Source organism: Thermobia domestica, chromosome 2 (genome assembly GCF_964235325.1).
Source record: "Thermobia domestica chromosome 2, izTheDome1.hap1.1, whole genome shotgun sequence".
NCBI classification, from domain to species: domain Eukaryota; kingdom Metazoa; phylum Arthropoda; class Insecta; order Zygentoma; family Lepismatidae; genus Thermobia; species Thermobia domestica.
This window is the reverse complement of record NC_137455.1, coordinates 204161563-204180665: the sequence shown is the minus strand read 5'-3', so window position 1 is coordinate 204180665 and position 19103 is coordinate 204161563.

Genomic DNA, 19103 nt, shown 5'->3' with positions numbered 1-19103 from the left:
GGACTATCTGGAACACCTTATCGCTGTAAGTTGTGATGGTACAGCTAACAACACAGGTTTGAAAGGTGGGATCATTCGCCACCTGGAAGAGAAGCTTAACAGACCCCTTCAGTGGCTGATATGTCTTCTGCACCTAAACGAGCTTCCGTTGAGGCATTTGTTTGAACACTTGGATGGTGCAACCAGAGGTCCACAATCCTATGGGGGTGAGAATGGTCAGAGCCTGGGATGTCAGAGCCTGGGAGTAACGACCTTCGAAGCCATAGATTGCGAGCTACCTAACATCAGTGCGAATGACCTTAGCTCTGACCAAAAGTACCTGCTAGAAATTTCTCAAGCAGTGAAATCCGGTGTTTGCAGTGACAATTTGTCCAGGCGTTTTCCAGGGCACCTGTCACACTCCCGATGGCTTATGACAGCCAACCGCATTCTCCGTTTGTACATAGCAACAGAGAATCCAACACCTCAGTTGAAGACACTGGCAGAGTTCGTCATGAAGTGCTACGTACCCGGATGGTTCACAATCAAGTGCAATCATTCAATCAAAGACGGAGCCCGTAATATCTGGAACATCATTCAGACCAGTAGATATTTGCCAATGAACCTGAAGAACGTAGTGGATAAGGTCATCTCCCGAAACGCGTTCTTTGCTCATCCGGAAAACATTATCCTCTCCAACAATAGGGCGCACATTCGAGAGTTGGGTCTCAGAAGAATTCTGAAAACAAGGGAGCAAGAGGAGAGTGTAATCAGAGTGTTTGAAGTTCCTAAAATCAATTTTGATGGAACAGATTATGTGGATATTATTGACAGGATGAACTGCAAATTTACCTCGCCTCCAGTCATGCAAAATGTGGAAACAGACTTTATCAAGTCATTGATCCAAAATAAGGAAACAGTTGTGAACTGGGAATTTTCAGCCTTTCCGTGCCACACCCAGGCTGTTGAGCGTTGTGAGAAGATGGTCACAGAAGCGTCCCGAATTGTATGGGTTCCCAGAGAAGGGACGTATTCATTCGTGCAAACCTTGCTAGTCAGGCGGCAATTCCGAAGTTTGATCACAAATCTGACTACAGTGGAAACTAAAAACTAATGAACAATGAACTTTAAGAACTGAATTGTCAAATAAGTGAGTTTTGGTTATTTTTTTTGGGGGGGGGCAGTTCTGAGGAACCTAAAGATATTCATTGACGTACCTGATTTTTTTACTGTTGCTAAAGACTATTAAAAGTGAATTCATTATGCTGTCGGAAGTTGTTTAATGCAAAAATTTTAAGAAATAAAATTAGTACCAAAAACCGTATTTTGAAAATTTGTAAAAACAAAAATGGGTTTTTGGTAAAATTTTGTCATTATTTGGCAGTTCTGAGGGACCTAAAGATATTCATTGATATAGCTGAAAGTTTTTACTGTTGCTAAAGACTATTAAAAGTGAATTTTAATTGCTGTCGGAAGTTGTTTAATGTAAAACTTTTATGAAATAAAACTTAATTTTCAAAGTTTTGGCAGCTCTGGGGAACCTCAAGATATTAACCGATTTCGTTGAAATCTCGCAGACGTTGTTTTGAGGTCATGAGGCAAGTTTACCGCACTATCGGAAGTCGATTCATCAACTTTCGATTTTTTCGGCCCACCCTAATGTACACCTACTAGTAGCAAACTTCAAAATATTGTACATTTGAGAATAATGAAGGGAAGATCTTAGTGCATTCCACCTGATGATCAGAAAGCTGCGTGGGCGCTTGACCATAAATTATATATTCAGATGAGAAACAGTATAACTTCCTTGTGAACTAATAACAGAATTTGCATTGAGAGAAAACACTAAAGATATGACAGTAGTGTCATCCACATTCCATATGCAGCCGAAGGGAATTTTGATGTAACATTTGCACAGGGAGTAAGGTAAGGACAAGGAAACAAAAATCTGTGGTACAAAATGTCAGAAATTTGTGTGTCACAAACATGGTAACGTCATATGCATTATCTGCTTGCGAGAATTTATTATTTGTCATCTACAGACGGTGTCACATGTGACACAGTGCATTAGTAAGATTATGAAATACTATTTTTATGGAAACAGTTGTACTCTCAAAATTAGAAGTGTATTACATCTTGATGTAAAAATGCTCTTTGTTATTAAATCTGATTATATGGTCCTACATTATGTGTTACTAAATAATACAAAATAGATATCATTTATGTTTATGTATGTTCAATATATTATATGCACATTATTTCTTGTAAAACAGACAGTAACACTTATTTGAATTACGCAAAGTCTAATTTATATGCATTTTAGGCAATAAATAATAAAATGTTTACACAAACAATTGTGCACAATAATGGTCTTTAAGACAAAAATAAATAATAATAAATTTAATATTGATGTGGGGTCTATGAGACCCCACTAACATGTAAATGTTAGTTGAAACCATCAGGTTCAGGGTTATCAGAATATAAAAAGTAACGTGAAGTCAACAAACGAACGTTCTATTGTGTTAAAAATTATTAACAACAGCAACTTGACATTCGACAGAAAGTGCTGCTCTACCACCTTACAAGAAATGTTTCCTATACTGTTGTTCTCATTGAAGAAATATATGCTTAATAACTTATTTTGCATTAACATACATGATAAATTCACCGTATGCTTACGATGAATGAGCTCACCAGTCTTATGGGAATTTTTAGATCCTTATGTTCACACGTTGTGATGATTAACGTAATCTGCCAGGAAAAGAAAGTGACTTCCGCAAAACACAAAAGTCTTGAGTATTTTTGTTCAACACAAAACAGTCGAATTCAAAGTCCAAGTATTTTAACGCGTAGGCAATTTGTAGTTTATAAGCATGAGCCTTTTATGGAAAGACTCACAGTTATTTTGGAGCTACACTTCCCGAGGATTGCACTGAAATGCAACATATAGGTTGTCGGCCTTCCTGGCCTTCTAACCTACAGTAAATCACTCATACTATCATCACAACTACCACTTATTAGAAGTCTTTCACCTCACTTGAGAATGTTTGGTTTGTGGAAAGGATTACTTCTTTATTGAAGTCAAGACACTGCGATGTAAGTGTGGCTTCACATTATTCGTAGTATATTATTATACTATTGATTAAATTATATATATAGGTGTGTGTGTGTGTGTGTGTGTGTGTGTGTGTGTGTGTGTGTGTGTGTGTGTGTGTGTGTGTGTGTGTGTGTGTGACAAACAAGTTGTAGTATAGGGCCTACGAGCCGTATTTTTCAAGGAAACGTGATGCTGATTGTCATTTATCTTCTGTGAAGTGACTATGATAATAATACAACTTTACACGCCCACGCTGTATATTTTCATTTATACTTTCTGTCACCTCGGTTTGTAAAATCTCAAAATTAATAATAATAAACTCATAAAATAATCACTGTATATAATACCTCATGTGCTATAGACGTGGTTTACAAATGTAAGTGAAGGGCGTGTGCAAGAATTAAAAACATGCTAAATATATTCCCTGATATAATACAAATTAAACTAATGTGAACAAAAAGACTAGAAGCTTTCCAATATTGGCCTAAGAATCTTAACAAATCTGCTATAATACAGAACATGCTATGACTTGAATTCATCCTATCACGTCATTACTAGTGTTATACTGTGTAACATTACCGCTAAACCATTTCGGTGAAGTGATTGCTGTATTCATGTATGTTAACATATACCCATTTCAGAAACAGAGTGTCTGAGGTAATGCCATTCATGCCAAGAATTATAGTCGTAACCCACATTGAACTACACAAATGAACACCTCCAAACGACCCTACTTGAAGTGATTTCCAAAGTTGGCTCAAAAGCGTTCATTCTATGAGCTCCAGCGAAAGCTGTTGGAGAAAGGAAGTGGGGGAAGGAGTAATAGAACGGCCTTCGTAGTCGTACAGATCCTTAATCCGACACTTTGGTTTTCCGCCATCAAATCCATTCGACTTAACATCCATCACGAGCTCCTTAACGGCCTGTCCAAAAGGAAGTAGATTAACATGGACTTTGGCCAGACGGAGAGATGTGGACAAACAGCTTACCCTGCCTCAGTAGTAATATGAGAGGTCTTGAAAATGGAAGGCTATTCAATCAGTCACAATATAATCCACTGCAAAAAAGCTGGCAAGTGAGAGAGAAAAAAAGGCTTCAATGTTCAAAGTTTTTCAAGACTTATACAGTCCCTAAGAAAAAAAAAAGTGGTAATCTATAACAGAGCCTCCCAATCTTTTCTAACTGATAATACACCTTACTGAGAGCCCACGAGATCGCAACACACTTATTTTATATGTTATTAATAATAATACAAGTTATAGTTTCTATGAAAAGTGATTAGTGTTGTTAAAATTCGAATAATGCATTATTCGAATATTCGGATAATGAATTCTTTAAATATTTGTTATTTGATAACTTAACAAAATTCGTTATTCAAATATTGAAAACAAAATTTGGATATTCGAGTAAAAACACTCTACAAACGAGTAGGGTTATGAGAACCATAAAAATATAGTTAAACGTGGTATGTCCGTTGGAAACATATTTCTTGTTACATAAACAATATTAACATTACCTCCTATGTTACCAGAATCATCCATTGCCTGCAAATCTCAATTGTATCAAGAGTTTCAAATTTTTAAACATATATGTAATCACAAAGGTAAAATTGTTATCGAACTTACGCTGGTGAGGATCGAAAACAGCGGAGGCAGGCAGGCAAGTATCACACTCCATGCTGGGGCAGACACTGTTCGAAGGTTATAGTATGCCTTTAAACGTGTGATCCAATTATCAGTTCACTAAGAAACGATTTTACAGTGTTTTGAGTATTAATATATAATAAACAGCGAAATTAGCCTAAAAAGGACACAAACAAACAAACAAAAAAAAAAGATAGAGCAAGAGAGCTTTGGTAAAAATATGTGTATTTTAATTTCTTTCTGGCAGAATGTGCAAGGAGAGAAAGTGTACTTCAAAAAGATTGAGATATATCTGTTCGCCGAATAAGTAATTAATCATGATATCGCTTGTTGAACAGTATGGCTTTGTTTTTGTTTCTCTTTAATATGTTATATAGTACAATATTTTAAATTTTATTCTTGGAAAAAAAAAACATTGCATGTACCTCTTAAACTGTTATGGTTATATCCGAAAACGAAACAAGTCATTTTCATAGACGAGTACCATGTAAACTTCTTCATATAATCCGCTCAAAGTTGGTTTGTTTGTAACCAGCTAGCTAAACAGGAAGAGGAAATGACATTTACTTCACCAGCGTATACCAGCCTAAAGATACTTTTTCAGTTCTAAGCTTATGGTAAGCGCAGCACCAAGTAGATTGTTATAGTAGGAAGTACATACGTTACAGCAGCTATTTTGACATTTTGAGTATGATTAAAGCAACATGTCTTATATTCTTGGGACAGCCATATTAAATCTTGTGACAATTATTCTATATGGTATTTGCAACAATATAGCAGTTGTACAGTTGCAAGTTCGATAATTAGCATAGTTGTTCATATCATAAATATGTCTAGGACAAACATAATTTTTGTTGGCCCAGCTCGAGTTTTTTAACATTATAATATTGTACTCCGAATCATAATTCTTGCTGGCGCTATATTAACAATACTGTATAGTTACATTCAAACATAATTATGGTTAAATATAACAATACCATTTTTAGATTGAAAAGGAAAGTTATTCGAATAATGAACATTTGAAAAAAATTAACAGCACTAGTAGTGACCTTATGTAATACTGAACGTTGTTTTGTCGATAGATAACGTTAACTGTCCAATCTATCTCAAAATTTATTTTAACTAGAGCTTCCTCATGGATAAGCGGTTAGTGTACGCGCCTTTGGCGTGGGACACCCGTTTTCGATCCCCTGCGGAGCTCATATGCTTCGTATCCCACTTTAAACCAAGTCCACGTCCTATATAGCCTTGCTACTGAACAGGACCCTAAACTCAAAATCAAATCTTATTTTAACTAATTATTATTAAATATTTTATGATTTTTATATTCTAAAAATTTCACGACACACCTTATGGGACGGCGTGACACATTACTGTATCGCGACACACCGGTTAGGATCACTGATCTATCATACTCCATAATGAATACTGTTCATTAACGTATTTAAAAAATTGTTTGTACACTGTCTACCTGATTCTAGAATCAGAAACTTCTTATAGTTGTTCTCTAGTTTTATATGTACGTATATAATTGTTTATTTTTAGTATTAGGATTTTGATCAAACATCAGTGTCAATTTATACGATTAAAAGTAAAATTAACCTCATACTTAATAACCGTAAATGTGCTAAGAATAATAAACGGGAATTTTATGTAGATAATAACAAGCAACATGAATATCATTGTTAGGAGCATGGTGTCACAGTTAGAATACAAACAATCAATAGTTGTAATCTGCTACTTAAGAGTGTTTATTTTTACATACACTGTACATAAATAAAACATAAGCTGTTCTACCAGAATAAAAACTGTCAATTATTATTGGCAACAAACGATATACTCTTTACCGCCATAAAGATTAAATTTTTCTTGTTTTCTCCAATACTAAATTTGAGGATAAGTTTACCCTCGAGCATCTCATTTGTTGAGTTCTATGTGGTCTATCAGCTGATATACACAAAAATAAATTAAAGAACAAGAATTCATTATTCTGGGGTCCATTTCATTAACAATTCCATGCTAACATCTTGATACTACCATAAGTAAAATCCTAATAACAGTATAGTTCATTTTAATGCGTGCTGTGGTTGTAGTACAGCACGAAATTTTAGGTTTGCCAGATTAATGTTTATCGATTTTATTGATAATTACACTGGGGGCACGGTGGCTCAGTGGTAGAACTCTTACATCTGGTACGTGAAGTTTCTGGTTCAATCCCTGGGCAATTTAGTTTGTGGAGGATAACATCGTGTCCGTGAGCTTTCTCGGAGTACTCCCGTTCTCTCGTACATTATCATTCCACCAATTCTTCTATTATCATTCACTTGCCTTAATAAGCCGTCTTTCTTATCCTAAAGAGCATAATCGTGGGATGTTAAACTAAAAAAAAATCATTTTTTATTTTCGAAAACGACATTCTCCATATCATTTTGTTTAGTTTGATGAGATCTCTCAAATGGTATAAGGTTATATCATCACTGAACAATCTTGTTTTGTTAAATGCTAATAAAATTCCCTTTTTAAAACAAGTAGCTTTCGTAATTTATGCAAGTGGAGAACGGTTATTAACCCAAAAATCCAGCTAGTTTATCGCAACAGAAGAAGCTCTATAAAGAATCTCCATAAATGGATAATGATGGGAAGAACACGCATCGTCTTCTGAAAGTCGGCCAAATTTCTCGAAATAACTTTGAACAGACGTCTCCAACTAACACAACACATGAAAGTAACTAATGAAAAAAAAATCCCGCTGAATCTGTGGTCTTTGTTCAGGAAAAAATAGACACATCAACTGTACTGGTTAGTAGGTCAGTCAGTGAGAAATCAATTTTTACCTTGAAATCTAATAGCTCCAAAATATGAACATTCGACATTGGTTTCCTTATTTAAAAAGTTTAGCATAAATGGAAGTTCTTTGTATGTGATGTAAATATATGTAAGTCAGAAACGAGAAACAGACGTTTGGAGATATTTTAATTGAAAGTTTTATTTTCTTTAACCATGTAAGCTTATACAGAGACGTGTTTCTTTTTCCATCATTTTATACTGGATTACAGGAAACAAAAATAAATAAATAAATAATCAGAAATTAATATGATTTTCACCTGAAAAAATACTATTGCAAAATACTAATAACATTCATCCATACGCGTGTCCACATCATCCGTACATGTGACGAAATCTTTTAATAAGTTTATTTTGTGTTCCTGGAAGAAGATATACTAATGAATATTTAGTAGGCATTCCTCACCAACTTGAACGCTGGCAGTGCACATGTTTGCAAATACATTCTGTCGAATGTCATGCAAGAATAGTATAATGTTGAATACACCAACATTATGTGGCGTCATCTATTTACAGCATATATGATTCTATTGATATCGCAAATATAGTCCATGAGCCAGACCCCTAAAATCCGGTCAACAGTACCATTCGGGGGGGGGGGCAAAATTCCCCAATACTTTTTGAACAGATACATAGTCCAATATGTCAAAACTGCTTGGTGGACTTTCGTTCAAGATAGAAACTTAATTCTTGCTTTATTATCGAGAATATACTCCAGGAATACATTTTAACACCAAAACGTTCCTAATCGTTGCCGCTATTTTGAAATACAATGCCTGAAAGTGGAGACATGTCATGGTCACACATTCAATCGCAATTTTATGGCGAATAACTATGAAACAACTATATCTACACAAAAATACCACGAAATAAACAAACTTGTGCATTTCAAGCGTTTTCGAACGATACCTGAATCATAACTGTATCTTTACAAATAACGGAAATAATTCATTTTATGCACTGCCAGATGTAGGTTTCTAAGAATTTAAATACCAGAAATATTACGTTGTCAACATATGGTTCTGACTGTTATTATACGATATGAATGAAAAATTGTGATATTGATTTCGGCAGAAATATGTAGTGTTCAATATGTAGTTATCATTTATTGCATTTCTAGATTTACAATTGCAATCTGCTTTGAAACATTAAAGGAAATTAAGCAAACATGCATACACAGTAAAATTTACTAAAGGTAGTATGAATAGATTATGTAACCGTAAGTTACGTAATTACTTATATACTGAAGGTACAAAATGTTATTTATGAGGCAGTATTGAACAGTATTTATATGAATAAACTCTCTTTACACTTTCACGTCCACGCAAAAACATACATACAGCTTATATATAGGCCTATTTACACTGATAAAGTACATAAATGTTTCAAATCATATGTTGTAAAGTATTTTTCTATATTTTGTCATAAGCTTGTTTATTTATTACTCTTACACACATAATACTTTACATGTTTATATACGCACACAACCCAAAATATTTTTATAATGTGAAAAAAATAACAGTGAATATTTTTATAATGTGAAAGTATACGTTAAACAAATTATGTACCTAATTTACTGTGCCTCATAAGTATTATATGAACGTTATTATACCTGGTTTCACACCCTATTTTACATGTGCTGTCGATAAATGTGCTTCTATACGAAATTTTATCTACACATTCTTTTTCTAAATGAACCATGTATATACGTTGATGGATCACTCTATCATGTTACATGTCTTCATCCTTGTCCTCATCTGTGTTCTCCTGAATCTAGACTCATGTGGTTCGGATTCCACGTTAATCAGTAGGTTCCGTCTCATATAGCCTCGCTGCTGAAAGAGACGTTAAACTCAAAATGAAATTAAATCCTGAATGTAAAGATTATCCTCTTCTAACATGTTACTACATATCTGAAATTTACAGCAGGTGTTCATTTCAGGTTGTTGCTAATACACTGACAACTAGAAGACCTACATTTTTTGGTACATTTGTACGCCAGGAACTCCAAAATTGCATCTGAAGCTGGAAGGCCTTTCATGCATTCAATTTGTTGCTGATCATCTTGGAATAGCCATCCATGGCCATCTGGACTGGGAATGTTGAGATGCTTATCGAGGCTTCTCTTCCAGATAGCTGCCTGAAAAATAGCTCCTTTAGCGTGAAGGTACAGTGTATCTGCAAAGGTGACAACTGTTGAGATTCGATGTCACCTATATTCAGCCTGAATAATTATTACCGAAGCTCATTGACGTTGGTGATAGATGAATTCGATACATAGATCCTACATGTAAATTTCTATAGCCTCTAAAAGAGTTCTGGTGTAAGGTAACATTTTTTCCCCAAGAGCTACCATTGCTTTTTGAAGTTCATCATCATTATTTATAAATTAAGGCCTCCAATCTTCCCACGGCCACTACAGTAAATACGTTGACTGAACCAAAACCAGTGAATGAATGGAAGCCAACAAAACTTCTGCATGCATCTTTTCTCAATGAGGAGACAAACTTTTCTCCGTTTTTAGTGCCACACTTTAGGAATATTTTACCAATATGAAGAGAAGGCTCTGAGCAAGAACATTGGTGTCATCTGACACAATGATTACAGATGGATGATCAATACTTGCAGGTTTTGCGTGAAGAAGTATTCGGGTGTCAGCTTCTTCCTGAGACGTCTGAAGATCTTCACAAATCATACTTTCTTTACAAGTTAGTCTTATGCATTCGTCTTTCAATGTATCAAAAACTGTATCATCAAGTTTCTGGAGATATGTGAGAGATTTTCAGTGTTTAACAAGAAACTCAGTGAGTTTTGTTTTGATTGGACATTATGTTTTTGTACAACAAATCAGAGATGGACCCTCGATTAATCCTCTCTGCATTATTTATGGATTTATTGTCGTATACATCGAATACAACGTCAATCTTGTCGCTGAATGATCCAACTAGCAAGGCTGCTGCAAATATGCTCTTTGCTCCACTTTTACCCCCGGTTCCATCATAATTAGCCAAAGCCCATGGAAGTGGTCCTAATGGATGTTGTAGAACTAATCTTATATCCATTTTTATCTTTCCAGCTACTAAGATCATGTGGCCTAATAGCTTGATATCAGCGCTCAAAACAAATTTCTTATTCGAAGTTCTCAACTTCTTGGATGTTTGCATATCCTTAATTGCTGGAGGTGGTCATGGAATTTGGTGGATGCCTCATTGAGTGTCATTCTGACTTGCTTAAAATTGTTAAAAGCAATTGTCCTCTTCTCTTTGGCATTTAGCAGATCTTTCCCAGTTTCGATAGTAACAACTATGCCAGTCGATAATGACAACAATTCTAAACCATCAAAAGGTTCTCCAACTGTTCTCCATTGTATAAAGAAGTGACTGTAGTTTCTATTAATTCCTCTGTGTCCTATAAGATTTGAGATCAGCATTTGACAAACCACCTCTTTTTATATCAGTCATCATTCTTAGACTCCTAACAAGGGAACCTTCCGAAAATGATAGTTGCAAGGAAAGATGTGGCCTATACCAAATGAAAGAGCTGTAACAGAGATTTTCATTCCCAAAAAATTAGCTGCCCATAGCAATAGGTTCAAGAAATATAAGGGGTGGAAGTTCGGGAAATAGGAAGGTTGGACAAAGGGGGAAAAGTGCAAATTCCGCAAAAAAGGGGGCACAGCAAAAAAAAATGCTGACAAATGATGTATAGAAAAAAACTTGTCACAATAGGTAACAAAACAAATGAAGGTCACCAGTGGGGTTAACAGTGTTGCCAACTGCAATGAAAAGTACATGTTTTGCAAAGAGCACTATATGAAGTGAGTGCAATATTCAGTGTCAACCTGTAATGCAGAACATAAGATATGACGTGTATAATCAGTGGTACAATCTAACTAAAGAAAATAAAAAAACAGAAGTACGAAAAATACGGAAAAGACAGAGTTGGCCATAATGCGCCACATTTGATCACGAGCTGTGCATATTAGAATGAACAAAACAAGAAGCACCAACTATATCAGGAAACCGACGTACCTAGAGTCGAAAAGAAAAACGAGTTCCAAAGTTGGCAACACTGGTCATGAACATCCAGACAAGTCTAATATAGTTAGGCCAGTCGCTTCACAAAAAGAAAATTCCGGCAACAGGCATCACTCGGAATGCATCAATGCTAGAGTGATTGAGGCAATGTCAAGTCGGGGAACATGAAATTGTTGGGTTGAGCCAACAACAGATAATAAAAGTAGTGAACATTATGTCATGATTAGGCATGGTTAGGTCGTATGTGGGAATATACAGGGTTCCCAGCAAACTTTGTGACCTGAAAGATTTGGGAAACGAACAAAAATGTGACGGATCCAGTTGTGCAGGAATGTACCAACGTCAGGGGGTGATAAAAGTCTGTGAGAAGCAAGTGCCCCCAGGATCCCCATCATAGGGCCCCAGGAGCCAACTTCAAACTTTCAAATGGTAACAGAGACCAAGTGGTACCTCTTTCGATAGACCATGGAATGTGCGACAACACCTATAGGAAACATTTGCTATATGAAGCATGGTTTTCAAAATGGCCGCCACAAATATATGTTGGTCTTAACATGGCATAGAACATTGTGATCTCAAATTGCTGCGAAGCGGAAAGAGATGTTGCAAATCCAATTGCACAGGAATGTACTCATGTCAAGGGCCAAGAAAACGTTGTAAGAAGCAAGTCCCCAAGGGCCCTATCATAAGGCTCGAGGGGTCAACCGCAACATTTCAAATGGGAACAGGAGGCGGATGATATTTCTCTGAATAGATGCAACACCGCCTATAAGAAACATTTGCTATATGAAGTACGGGTTTCAATATGACCGCCAAAAATGCACGTTGTTCTTGTCACCGAGCAGATATTTTTGGCGGCCATTTTCAAATCCCATATAGTAAATATTTCTGATATGCGTTGTTGCATATTCCAAGATTTATAGAAAGAAATATAACTCGACCGATTGTGCTATTTGAAATTTTGATGTTGGCCCCTGGGACCCTATTATGGGGAACTTGGGGGCACTTGCGTTTCACAGAAGTTTGTCGCTCGCTGACATGGGTACATTCCTGCACAACTGGATGTGGCACATTTTTTCGCTTTGAAACTATTTCAGTCGCAGAGTTAGGTGGCACACTCTGGATATATCATATAGGCGGTGATAGTACTGCAGACAGCAACACACAGCAGATCAAGCCTTTGATTACGTTTGCTTTCTACAGGTGTGGATATGTGATAGAAAGACCACCAAAGGTTCCGACACCTCTAGAGTACTGTTTCGAGACATTCACAGGCAATCATTGTACCATGTGTGACGGATTGGCAGTATTCCGCTGTGGTCACTGCAAATGCATCTTCTGTTTGGACCATTGTCTCATCGAACAATTGCACGTACAATGTTGACGAGCGTGTACAAATGATGCGAAAGCTAATGCCTGTAGCCGGAATTGGCCTTTGTGAAGCGAGTGGCCTAACTATATTAGAATGGTCTGGATTTTCATGGCCAGTATTGCCAACTTTGGAACTCGTTTTTCTTTTCGACTCTAGGTACGTCGGTTTCCTGCATAGTTGGTGCTTTCTTGTTTTGTTCATTCTAATATGCACAGCTCGTGATCAAATGTGGCGCATTATGGCCACCTTCGTCTTTTCCGTATTTTTCGTACTTCTGTTTTTTATTTTCTTTAGTTAGATTGTACCACTGATTATACACGTCATATCTTATATTCTGCATTACAGGTTGACACTGAATATTGCACTCACTTCATATAGTGCTCTTTGCAAAACATGTACTTTTCATTGCAGTTGGCAACACTGTTAACCCCACTGGTGGCCTTCATTTGTTCCCTATTGTGGCAAGTCTCTTTACATTGATTTCTTGTCAGCATTGTATTTTGCCGTGCCCTCTTTTTTTTTTTTTTTTTTTTTTTTTTTTTTGCGGAATTTGCACTTTTCCCTCCTTGTCCAACCTTCCTGTTCCCGAACTTCCTTCCCTTATATTTCTTGAACCTATTGCTATGGGCAGCTAATTTTTTGGGAATGAACATCTTTGTTACAGATCTTTCAATTGGCATAGGTCACATCTTTCCCTGCAACTATCATTTTCGGAAGGTTCCCTTGTAATGCATGCGCACCTGTACTTTGCTGTTATGCAATACCTGGCTTCTGTACCTGTACAATAGGGCGGGGCAAAAAATTAATTGATACAAATTTAATGAAGATCGCTGCTCTTCCATGTGCTAAGCACACTTTCAGTATGATTTCTAAAAAAATCACATTTCTACTGGTCGCAACTGGAATTTGACTCAGTAATTTTATTATTTTGTAATTTTCCAATTTCTCGCTAGATGGCACCACAAATGTCAGTGTATTTTATAAAACTAAAGATTTTTCGTGTAGTTGCAGAATTTCCTTACCACATATTTTAATTATAGTTTATACATATTTTCATTTTCTCTTGTTTTGCTTAAAATAAATGTTTGTTCGATGCATTTAACGCAGTTTTATTCTAAAACTTGCAACAAGTTTTTACCAAATCTTGCAAAGCGCACATCACTTACATTCAAAGCGAACTTCAGTAGTTTCAAACAAGTATTTGATATGTGAACTTGCAAGTGTGTTAGAAACAAAATAATGGACAGACAGTTGTGTAAATGCGCTATAAAAGTACCACAAATTGAGTGGAATTTCTGGGTAGATCAGACTTCGTTTCGGAAAATGGTAATCGGTTCGATTGACAAGATTGTTTCGAGTTCACTTCAGAAAAAAGCAGAGAGGAAGGACCAGGAAGAGCGGTTTAGGAAAAAGCATTTGCAAAGCCTAACTACGACTAAAACTACTGCCTGTCATTTGGACTTTATGGAAGAAAATGAAGCAAGTGGTGTGGCCTTGAAAGATGAATCACCTTATGAAGCAAACACATCCGACTCTGAAGACACAGATTCCGAAAAACGGCCAGCACAAAATAGGCATCAGTACCGAACTTAAGCCAAATGATGGAAAGAACTGGCGTTAGTAACCGAGATGATTGCAAATTAATTAATGTGTGCCTGAAAGACCTGAAACTGGATAAACCGGAAAATATACTGGAACCAACAAAGTTGCGGAGACAGCGAATTTATTGGAGAGACAAGGGAGCAGAATCTCGTTCGTTTGACTTGCGCAGGCTAATTTGTGTTGGTTTCGATGGGCGCATAGATGAAACCAGACTATTTGGACCAGATGGAGGACAACTAACAAAGAAGGAGGATCACTACGTTATTATCGCATATCCTAGTGAGCAATACGTGGATTATATTGCTCCACAAAGTGGCAAAGCAGAAGACATTTCAAATGAAATACTCTCTGTTATACGTGACACGGATTCGACAGCTACTTTGCGTGCTGTGGTATGTGATGGAACAAATACAAACACCGGCGAACATTCTGGAATTATACGTCGACTGGAAACAGCTTTAAATCGACCTTTACACTGGCTCATTTGTATATTGCATCTGAATGAGCTTCCACTAAGAGAATTTTTTAAAAATATTGATGGCAAAATAACTGGTCCAAAGGGATTTTCGGGGCATATCGGAAAGATGCTAAGTTTTGATCCACGGGATGTTTCAATAGTTTATTTCCAGCCCGTTACTGGAAATGTCAAGGAATTCTGTGTGAATATCATAAAAGATTTTAGCGCTGATCAAAAGTATTTGCTGAAGGCTAGCATCTCAGTACAAAAGGGAAAAGACAACGCTGATGCTGCTGTTATTAAAAATTTTTACAAACTGCTTCTCCAGGTGCCCTTAATCACGCCAGGTGGTTGACGCTCGCCAATCGAACCCTTCGTTTGTTCATGAGCACAAGAAATCCATCCAAAAACCTATTGCCGCTTGTAACCTACATCGTTAGAGTGTATGCTCCAAGTTGGTTCGAGATAAAAACCCATTCCAACTGCACTGATGAATCACGTAACTTCTATTTTATTTTCCCAATAATGAGATGAAGGAAGCTGCAATAAGATCTCTAAAGTTAAATTGTTATTTTGCCCACAGTGAAAATATTCTTCTTGCAGCTCTTGCAGATCCAGACATTGAAATAAGAAAAGATGCAGTAAACAAGATTGTTGTTGTAAGAACGACCAATCAAGCTGGAGTGAGAAAATTTTGTAAATCAAATATTATGATTAATCTCGAAGCAGAAAACTACTACAAGATGATTGATTGAGATGCTTCCGTCACAATGCCATCTCCACTTGTAAACTCAATGTCAGATGAAGAATTGCTGGCAAAGATTGAAATAGGACCACTGAAATTTACAGGAATTCAATGTCATTCACAAGCAGTTGAACGAGTCGTAAAAGAAGGGCTTCCACAAAAGTTTTTGGTCATAAAGCCAGACATGGAATGGTTGCTTCATCCGAGGAATCAAGAAGGAAATTTGGAAATTTGGATATTAAGTATGTGTTTCTGAAAGCAGATAATTAAGTAATACTTCTTTTAAAAAATAATGCATGTTTTAGAACAATAAACCTACTGAACAGAAAAAAAACTACTTTTTATCATATGCCAATAATAGCTTCATTGTTAACTCAAAGTTGGGACCCTTAAATCAAAAGATAAAAATCTGAAATTTTCCATACGAATTATCTTTACCTGTATCAACTTTTAGAACTAGAGACAAAAGCTTCTGTTTACATTTCTTGAAGTTCGCGCCGCCCTACTGTACAAAGACCTGTATCCTTTAACTCCACTGGCGGTTTGAATGTCATTTTAACTTTTCCCTCTATTGCCTGGTCAACTGGAATTCTTGCAAAAGGATTGCTTCCTACAAACCAGTCAGAGAATCATATGGTGAGGTGATAATACAACTGTGGGTAGTCAATTTGCAGCCTAGTTATTTCATGGTAGTAAACTGATAGATATCTAAAGTAATTTTGCCTATCACATACAAAACACCATGGAATCATCTCTTTAATCACACCAAGATAAAGAAACCAGTTTCTTTCTCTGGAAGCTCTAACTAGGCCAAGAACAATCTATCATATTAATATAGCTAATCCAAAATGAAAATAAATCACAATTTTCGTTTCGAAGGAATTCCTGCTAGTCCTTGAAGAGATTCAGAACGCAAATACTGGATACATTCTTTAATACACGCTGTAACTTCTCGTGGCACACATTGTCATGAAGTAATTCAATCTGTGTGATAGCGTTGTTAAGATCTTAGATGACAATTGGTTATTTCTTTCCAACCATTTAAGAAAGCCTTTCAATGTCCATCCCATCAAAGCTTTGTAGAGCAACTTATACACTCTAACTCCCCTATTATAATTTCTACCATCCAGTATTGGATATAACATATTAAAAGACTATTAGTACCGTGAGCTAGACAATTTCTTGGTATCCTCCCAGTGAGGATGAACCAAGTGATGCTTATTGTACATGGATCCCCAATATAGGGACGTATATTGTAAGAATAATGTATCTTTTTACTACTGTATCCTTCATGAAAGTATGAATATTGTAATGCAAATCTAGAAATGCAGTAAATAGTCAATTCATATTTGTGTTTCTGCCGAAATCAATATCCCCATATCTCATTCACATTGTATAATAAAAGTCAGATCCACATGTTGACAACGTAAAATTTCTGAGGATTCCCGCTTGCCCTAACACGTTTGCCCTCGGTACGCGTGGTCCTGGGCTCGATTCCCGGAGGGGGGTTCAAAATCAAAGTATTTTTTCTAATATTGGAATTCTTAGAAATTTACACCTACTAGCGCATAAAATGAATTATTTCCGTTATATGTAAAGATACAGTTATGATTCAGGTGTCGTTCGAAAGCTCTTAAAATGCACAATTTTGTTTATTTCGTGGTGTTTCTGTGTAAATATAGCTTTTTCATAGTTATTCACCATTAAAAGTTGCGAGTGAATGTGTGACCATGACATTTCTCCACTCGCAGGTATTATATTTCAAAATGGCGGCAACGATTAGGAAAATTTTGATGTTAAAATGTAGGCCTGTAGTATATTCTCGATGATAAAGCAAGAATTAAGTTTCCATCTTGAACGATAGTGTAATTTTAATCGTTTAAAGTTGCTATGGTGAAATCAGTAGGGGGACATATTGATGACGTCATATTTGGCATAAAGCTGTGCCGGACGAAAGTCCACCAAGCAGTTTTGATATACTGGACCCCGTATCTGTTCAAAAAGTATTTGGGGATTCCCCCCTCCCGTTCCGAATGGTAGCAAGATGTTGTCTGCCTCATGGACTAATACACAACAACTGTCTTTCACCTACTTTTGTGTAGTGTAGTGTAGATAATTAAAAATATAAAACGCTGTAAACTTCATTGCTTTGCAGTTGAAAGAGTGAAGTTCGATTTAATACGCGGAAGTCTCAACAATATTCTGAAGGTATGTACGTATGTTGTAACACATTGTATGTAACGCAAACAATGTTCTTAACAATATATTATGTCTGAATCATGTTCAAATCTGGCTGTATTTAATTCTATCACTTATAAAGTGCAAAATGGCTTGTTCCGATAGAAGTGTTACTTATGATACATCCTACCTGAATCAATACTACCATCTATTAAAATACATCAAATTCTCACTAAACACACTATATAAACTAAGTTTCTGCTCCTAGTCCCTAAATAAAAATGCTGGAGGTCTCTTACATCTCTTCACTTCCGCATTTAGTCATAAACATTTTTCTTTTCGAAAAAACGAAAATATTCTAAATTCTTTTCCTTCATACTGCATCTCATGCACGTTGTAAGATCCTTCCATCGTAAGTGATTTAAGCCTCTTCAGCTTGCTCTTCAAACCAGAATTTCAAGTTGAGACACCTGCACCAACCCTTTTCCTGCTAAGATATGGGGGAGAGATTCCATGTTAATTAATATGCGACTCCAAAAAGAAAAGTCATACAGCTATAAAAAGAGTTGAAAAAAATTGATCATAAAATCTCCGTGTGGAATATTAAGATAATTACTTAAAATGGAATTAAGAGAGCAGTTACTGCATTTGCTTGGTGATTAAGCATTAGAAGATAGCAATGATAAATTTCTGCAGAAGCATATGCGGATGGTACGATTTCCTAGCGCAGTGGTATTAAAACACAGAGATTACTAAATCAAGTTCTCAACCAAGTTACTACTCATTTCTTTCCTAATAGCTTTGACCTTATTTTTATGGCGTACAAGAAAGGGTTATTATCATCGGAAGTCTTTCATGTTAAATTTTAGTGCCATATCATATGGACTCTTGTGTTTCACTTGCTATTATCCAAAGCATGACAATTTACATACTGTAATTCAGATTCAATTTCCTGGTTTTTTATCGTTGTATATATAAAAGAGCAGAGAAAGTCCTTTAATTACTTTCTTAAGCAACTTTATAGAGATTTTGTTATGAAAGAAAGTAATTAAGGAACCGTCTTTGCGTTGCAAAAATTCAAATCTACATTCCTTATTTTAAACTTATAAAGTACATTGCAGAGTAAACAACTGCCTGCATTTTGTGATG